Raw genomic sequence first — 8,190 nt, 5'->3', positions numbered from 1 at the left:
GAGTGAATGCGAAGTAGACTTTAACACGGCTATGGGAGCGAGCCGAGTGTGGGCTAACCGGGAGAATTGCTTGAAAGAAACGCGACACCGAATGAGCGGTCAGAACAAAGCCTCAATACGGGATTCTCGTGGTGTTTTTGTTGCTGCCTTGTCTTTTGCACAGAGTAAAAGACAAGGCAGCCATCGAATAGGGCCCGATTGTTCCTACTTGGTCAGCCGAGGAGCAAGGGGGGGGGAGCAAGCGGCTCAACCAAGCAAAGCTCACCATGGGGAAGGTGGCTATGCCAACAAGCCTGATGCCCTGCTCCCGCAGTGACGGATAATCGTACTCTGGTTTCTCTTCATAACGTACAAGTCTTTCGCCTTTTACTAAAGATTTCTGTGGAGAGCAGCACTAATGAGTTGTTTCTATTTTTGGCAGGCTTTACCTTTGCGGGTGAAGCCCTTTCTGTCTGTGCAAAAGAAATCTTCTTACTGTGCAGAGTGACTTCTCTGAGTAGAGTCGCCTTACTTGTTGCGACTGTGCCGATGTTCGAAGCTGGAGTGCAAAGTTGTTGCTTGAATGGTGCTTGCTGGAGCGTGCGGGAGTGCAAAGTTATACCATTTAAAAGGGCTGAAGAGTGCTCAGTGCAGCGGGTGGGCGACACTCTGGCCACCTTGAAAACCGAGGTTACATCCACTACCAGGGGCAGCCCAAGTTCTGCCGCAAGTGTGGTGAGCATGGGCACCTGGTTGAGGCTTGTACCAAGGTGTTATGTGGGAAGAGCAGAGAAATTGGGCAAACTTTTGGAGAGTGTCCAAATGGCAGGAAATGTAATCTCTGTGGAGTATTACATCACCTCTTCAGAGATTGCCCTAAATCTTTTGCCAACAAATTAAAGACGGTAAAGCCACAGTCAAGCCAACAAAGAGAAGGACCAAAGGTGGCAGTTGGTGAACAAAGTGAAGAGGTTGACCCAATAAATTCAAACTTCCCGCCAAAAGCTTGGATTGGAAGTGAGGAGCAAAAAGGGGAGGGGCCTGTAGAGGCCTCACCACTCAGTGTTGAAGTCTGTGAGAATTCACAGGCAGAGGGTGGAGCTACGCTAAATGAGGAGGAAGAGCAGACAGGTGAGTCTAGTGAAGATACTCACCTCCCCGAAGGTCAACAGAAGGTCAATTTGTTGATAGGCATTCATTTATTTCTTCACTTCTGATGAAGTTTCAACAATAAACAACAAACTTTGTATTATGAGAAAGAACCCGAATCATTCTTCAGGAATCCGAAAATAAGCTCTATTTTATGAGTTATGCACGAATTCGGATTCTCCTATAAGTTTCAACGATAAACAACGTTGTACTTTGTAGAATGAGAAAGAACTTCTTCAGCAATAAGCATCTCTCGACATATGACGAAGTACAGATTTTGCTATAAAATTAATACCTTCTATCAGCCTGACTTAAAACTGTTTGTCCTCCTTATTTATCCACTTCAAATCAAGTTTCAACAATTAAAAAAGAATTTGTAGTTTGAGAAAGAACAACTTAATCTTCAGCAATCAGTATAAAAAGAGGTGCAAATGCCAACCAAACATACCTAAAAGGTGGAGCGGAAGTATTCAGCTGCAAGTAGGTGTGAATGTTCGACCATAATTTGTAAAAAGCGGGTAAGAAAAAGTTCGAATGCCCGACTATATATTAACAAAAGCGGGAGGAGAGGTCTTCGGATGAGAGTGGGTGAGAATTTCCAACCATAATCTATAAAATACGATGAAAAAAAATATGTGAATGCCTCATAGAACACTAAAAGCGGAAGTGTTCGGCTGCAAGAAGGTGTGAATGTCCGACTATATTTGGTGAAAAGCAGGTGAAGCAAGGTCTGAATGCCCAACCTTACATCATCAAAAGCAAGATCAGAGGTGTTTGGCTGCAAGAAGGCCATAGTTTGCCAAAAGCGGGTAAGGTGCGAATGACCGACTAAATATCAACAAAAGTGGGGGCGGAGGTCTTCGGATGCAAGTGGGTGTGAATATCCCACCATACAAGTATGGTGGAGAGGAAGCTGTGAATGGCCGACCATAGTAAAAGGCGGGTGAGAGAAGGTGCGAATGTCAAACCATACATAATCAAAACAGGGAGCGGAGGTGTTCTGCTGTAAGAAGGTGTGAATGTCCAACCATAGTTGGTAAAAAGCAGTTAAGAAAAGGTTCGAATATCCAACCAAACATAATCAAAAGCGGGAGCAGAGCTGTTCGACTGCAAGTAGGTGTGAATGTCAGATCATAATTTGCAAAAAGCTGATGAGAAAGGGTGAGAATGCCCGACTATACACCATCAAATGCGGGAGCGGAGTTGTTCGGCTGTGAGTAGGTGTGAATCTCCGACCATAATTGCTGAAAAATGTGTTAGAAAAGGTAAGAATGCCGGTCCATACATCATCAAAGTGAGAGAGGTTGTGTTCGGCTGCAAGTAGGTGTGACTGTTCGACTAAAGTTTGTAAAAAGTGGGTAAGACAAGGTGCGAATGCCTGACAATGTATGATCAAAAGCGGGAGCGGAGGTGTTCAGCTGCAAGAAGGTCTACATGTCCATCAATAATTGCTAGAAAACATGAAAGAAACTTTTCGAAAATCAAACCGCACATGATCATAAGTGGGATAGGAGGTGTTCAGCTGCAAGGTGTGAATGTCCACCCATAATTCCTGAAAAATGGGCAAAAAAAAGGTGTGAATGCCCAACCATACATCATCAAAAGCAGGAGTGGAAGTGTTCGGCTACAAGAAGGTGTGAACGTCCAACCAAAATATGTAAAAAGCAGTTAAGAAAAGGTTCGAATATCCAACCAAACATAATCAAAAGCGGGAGCAGAGCTTTTCGACTGCAAGTAGGTGTGAATGTCAGATCATAATTTGCAAAAAGCTGATGAGAAAGGGTGAGAATGCCCGACTATACATCATCAAATGCGGGAGCGGAGTTGTTCGGCTGTGAGTAGCTGTGAATCTCGGACCATAATTGCTGAAAAATGTGTTAGAAAAGGTAAAAATGCCGGTCCATACATCATCAAAAGCGAGAGAGGTTGTGTTCGGCTGCAAGTAGGTGTGAATGTCCAGCCATAATTACTCACAAACGGGTAAGAAAAGGTAGTATTGCCAGACCATATATGATCAAAACAGGGAGCGGAGGTGGTTCAGCTGCAAGAAGGTTTGAATGTCCGACTAAAGTTCAAATATATTAAAGAAAGCGGGAGGAGAGGTCTTCGGATGAGAGTGGTTGAAAATTTCCGACCATAATGTATAAAATGCGGTGAAAAAAAGGTGTGATAGAACACTAAAAGGTGGAGCGGAAGTGTTCGGCTGCAAGAAGGTGTGAATGTCCGACTATATTTGGTGAAAAGCAGGTGAAGCAAGGTCTGAATGCCCAACCTTACATCATCAAAAGCGAGATCAGAGGTGTTTGGCTGCAAGAAGGCCATAGTTTGCCAAAAGCGGGTAAGGTGCGAATGTCCGACTAAATATCAACAAAATTTGGGGCAGAGGTCTTCGGATGCAAGTAGGTGTGAATATCCAACCATACAAGTATGGTGGAGAGGAAGCTGTGAATAGCCGACCATAGTTTGGAAAAAGCGGGTAAGAAAAGGTTTGAATACTCGAACATACACCTTCAAAAGAGGGAGCGGAGGTGTTCCGCTGTACGAAGGTGTGAATGTCCGACCATAGTTTGTAAAAAGCGGGTAAGAAAAGGTTAAAATACCCGACTGTACACAATCAATAGCGGGAGCGGATGTGTTCGGCTACAAGAAGGTGTGAAAGTCCGACCTTGGTTTGTAAAAAGCGGGTAAGAAAAGGTTCGTATGCCCGAATATACACCATCAAAAGCGGAAGCGGAGGTGTTCGGCTGCAAGATATTGTGAACGTCCGACCAAAGTTTGTAAAAAGCAGTTAAGAAAAGGTTCGAATATCTAACCAAACATAATCAAAAGCGGGAGCAGAGCTGTTCGACTGGAAGTAGGTGTGAATGTCAGATCATAATTTGCAAAAAGCTGATGAGAAAGGGTGAGAATGCCCGACTATACACCATCAAATGCGGTAGCGGAGTTATTCGGCTGTGAGTAGGTGTGAATCTCCAACCATAATTGCTGAAAAATGTGTTAGAAAAGGTAAAAATGCCAGTCCATACATCATCAAAATCGGGAGAGGTGGTGTTCAGCTGCAAGAAGGTCTAAATGTCCATCAATAATTGCTAGAAAACATGAAAGAAAATTTTCGAAAATCAAACCACACATGATCATAAGTGGGAGAGGAGGTGTTCAGCTGCAAGAAGGTGTGAATGTCCGACCATAATACCTGAAAAATGGGTAAAAAAAAGGTGCGAATGCCCAACCATACATCATCAAAAGGAGGAGTGCATGTGTTCGGCTACAAGAAGGTGTGAACGTCCAACCAAAGTTTGTAAAAAGCAGTTAAGAAAAGGTTCGAATATCCAACCAAACATAATCAAAAGCGGGAGCAGAGCTGTTCGACTGCAAGTAGGTGTGAATGTCAGATCATAATTTGCAAAAAGCTGATGAGAAAGGGTGAGAATGCCCGACTATACACCATCAAATGCGGGAGCGGAGTTGTTCGGCTGTGAGTAGGTGTGAATCTCCGACCATAATTGCTGAAAAATGTGTTAGAAAAGGTAAGAATGCCGGTCCATACATCATCAAAAGCGAGAGAGGTTGTGTTCGGCTGCAAGTAGGTGTGACTGTTCGACTAAAGTTTGTAAAAAGTGGGTAAGACAAGGTGCGAATGCCTGACAATGTATGATCAAAAGCGGGAGCGGAGGTGTTCAGCTGCAAGAAGGTCTACATGTCCATCAATAATTGCTAGAAAACATGAAAGAAACTTTTCGAAAATCAAACCGCACATGATCATAAGTGGGATAGGAGGTGTTCAGCTGCAAGGTGTGAATGTCCACCCATAATTCCTGAAAAATGGGCAAAAAAAAGGTGTGAATGCCCAACCATACATCATCAAAAGCAGGAGTGGAAGTGTTCGGCTACAAGAAGGTGTGAACGTCCAACCAAAATATGTAAAAAGCAGTTAAGAAAAGGTTCGAATATCCAACCAAACATAATCAAAAGCGGGAGCAGAGCTTTTCGACTGCAAGTAGGTGTGAATGTCAGATCATAATTTGCAAAAAGCTGATGAGAAAGGGTGAGAATGCCCGAATATACATCATCAAATGCGGGAGCGGAGTTGTTCGGCTGTGAGTAGCTGTGAATCTCGGACCATAATTGCTGAAAAATGTGTTAGAAAAGGTAAAAATGCCGGTCCATACATCATCAAAAGCGAGAGAGGTTGTGTTCGGCTGCAAGTAGGTGTGAATGTCCAGCCATAATTACTCACAAACGGGTAAGAAAAGGTAGTATTGCTAGACCATATATGATCAAAACAGGGAGCGGAGGTGGTTCAGCTGCAAGAAGGTTTGAATGTCCGACTAAAGTTCAAATATATTAAAGAAAGCGGGAGGAGAGGTCTTCGGATGAGAGTGGTTGAAAATTTCCGACCATAATGTATAAAATGCGGTGAAAAAAAGGTGTGATAGAACACTAAAAGGTGGAGCGGAAGTGTTCGGCTGCAAGAAGGTGTGAATGTCCGACTATATTTGGTGAAAAGCAGGTGAAGCAAGGTCTGAATGCCCAACCTTACATCATCAAAAGCGAGATCAGAGGTGTTTGGCTGCAAGAAGGCCATAGTTTGCCAAAAGCGGGTAAGGTGCGAATGTCCGACTAAATATCAACAAAATTTGGGGCAGAGGTCTTCGGATGCAAGTAGGTGTGAATATCCAACCATACAAGTATGGTGGAGAGGAAGCTGTGAATAGCCGACCATAGTTTGGAAAAAGCGGGTAAGAAAAGGTTTGAATACTCGAACATACACCTTCAAAAGAGGGAGCGGAGGTGTTCCGCTGTACGAAGGTGTGAATGTCCGACCATAGTTTGTAAAAAGCGGGTAAGAAAAGGTTAAAATACCCGACTGTACACAATCAATAGCGGGAGCGGATGTGTTCGGCTACAAGAAGGTGTGAAAGTCCGACCTTGGTTTGTAAAAAGCGGGTAAGAAAAGGTTTGTATGCCCGAATATACACCATCAAAAGCGGAAGCGGAGGTGTTCGGCTGCAAGATATTGTGAACGTCCGACCAAAGTTTGTAAAAAGCAGTTAAGAAAAGGTTCGAATATCTAACCAAACATAATCAAAAGCGGGAGCAGAGCTGTTCGACTGGAAGTAGGTGTGAATGTCAGATCATAATTTGCAAAAAGCTGATGAGAAAGGGTGAGAATGCCCGACTATACACCATCAAATGCGGTAGCGGAGTTATTCGGCTGTGAGTAGGTGTGAATCTCCAACCATAATTGCTGAAAAATGTGTTAGAAAAGGTAAAAATGCCGGTCCATACATCATCAAAATCGGGAGAGGTGGTGTTCAGCTGCAAGAAGGTCTAAATGTCCATCAATAATTGCTAGAAAACATGAAAGAAAATTTTCGAAAATCAAACCACACATGATCATAAGTGGGAGAGGAGGTGTTCAGCTGCAAGAAGGTGTGAATGTCCACCCATAATACCTGAAAAATGGGTAAAAAAAAGGTGCGAATGCCCAACCATACATCATCAAAAGCAGGAGTGCATGTGTTCGGCTACAAGAAGGTGTGAACGTCCAACCAAAGTTTGTAAAAAGCAGTTAAGAAAAGGTTCGAATATCCAACCAAACATAATCAAAAGCGGGAGCAGAGCTGTTCGACTGCAAGTAGGTGTGAATGTCAGATCATAATTTGCAAAAAGCTGATGAGAAAGGGTGAGAATGCCCGACTATACACCATCAAATGCGGGAGCGGAGTTGTTCGGCTGTGAGTAGGTGTGAATCTCCGACCATAATTGCTGAAAAATGTGTTAGAAAAGGTAAGAATGCCGGTCCATACATCATCAAAAGCGAGAGAGGTTGTGTTCGGCTGCAAGTAGGTGTGACTGTTCGACTAAAGTTTGTAAAAAGTGGGTAAGACAAGGTGCGAATGCCTGACAATGTATGATCAAAAGCGGGAGCGGAGGTGTTCAGCTGCAAGAAGGTCTACATGTCCATCAATAATTGCTAGAAAACATGAAAGAAACTTTTCGAAAATCAAACCGCACATGATCATAAGTGGGATAGGAGGTGTTCAGCTGCAAGGTGTGAATGTCCACCCATAATTCCTGAAAAATGGGCAAAAAAAAGGTGTGAATGCCCAACCATACATCATCAAAAGCAGGAGTGGAAGTGTTCGGCTACAAGAAGGTGTGAACGTCCAACCAAAATATGTAAAAAGCAGTTAAGAAAAGGTTCGAATATCCAACCAAACATAATCAAAAGCGGGAGCAGAGCTTTTCGACTGCAAGTAGGTGTGAATGTCATATCATAATTTGCAAAAAGCTGATGAGAAAGGGTGAGAATGCCCGACTATACATCATCAAATGCGGGAGCGGAGTTGTTCGGCTGTGAGTAGCTGTGAATCTCGGACCATAATTGCTGAAAAATGTGTTAGAAAAGGTAAAAATGCCGGTCCATACATCATCAAAAGCGAGAGAGGTTGTGTTTGGCTGCAAGTAGGTGTGAATGTCCAGCCATAATTACTCACAAACGGGTAAGAAAAGTTAGTATTGCCAGACCATATATGATCAAAACAGGGAGCGGAGGTGGTTCAGCTGCAAGAAGGTTTGAATGTCCGACTAAAGTTCAAATATATTGAAGAAAGCGGGAGGAGAGGTCTTCGGATGAGAGTGGTTGAAAATTTCCGACCATAATGTATAAAATACGGTGAAAAAAAAGGTGTGATAGAACACTAAAAGGTGGAGCGGAAGTGTTCGGCTGCAAGAAGGTGTGAATGTCCGACTATATTTGGTGAAAAGCAGGTGAAGCAAGGTCTGAATGCCCAACCTTACATCATCAAAAGCGAGATCAGAGGTTTTTGGCTGCAAGAAGGCCATAGTTTGCCAAAAGCGTGTAAGGTGCGAATGATCGGCTAAATATCAACAAAAGTGGGGGCGGAGGTCTTCGGATGCAAGTGGGTGTGAATATCCCACCATACAAGAATGGTGGAGAGGAAGCTGTGAATGGCCGACCATAGTTTGCAAAAAGCGGGTGAGAAAAGGTGCGAATGTCCAACCATACATGATCAAAACAGGGAGCGGAGTGTGTTT

At 43.5% G+C, this 8,190-nt stretch overlaps 1 non-coding gene across 1 annotated transcript; it reads left to right on the top strand.

Moving 5' to 3' along the window:
• The first annotated feature begins 325 nt into the window (after positions 1 to 325).
• On the top strand, positions 326 to 439 carry LOC140276383 (U5 spliceosomal RNA). The gene has a single exon (XR_011908982.1). It is a non-coding gene; the product is annotated as a U5 spliceosomal RNA (small nuclear RNA).
• The last annotated feature ends 7,751 nt before the right edge of the window (positions 440 to 8,190 follow it).

This window comes from Leuresthes tenuis, unplaced genomic scaffold (genome assembly GCF_036924035.1).
Source record: "Leuresthes tenuis unplaced genomic scaffold, fLeuTen1.0.hap1 SCAF_18, whole genome shotgun sequence".
NCBI lineage: Eukaryota > Metazoa > Chordata > Actinopteri > Atheriniformes > Atherinopsidae > Leuresthes > Leuresthes tenuis.
This window is presented reverse-complemented; position numbering and strand designations above follow the sequence as displayed.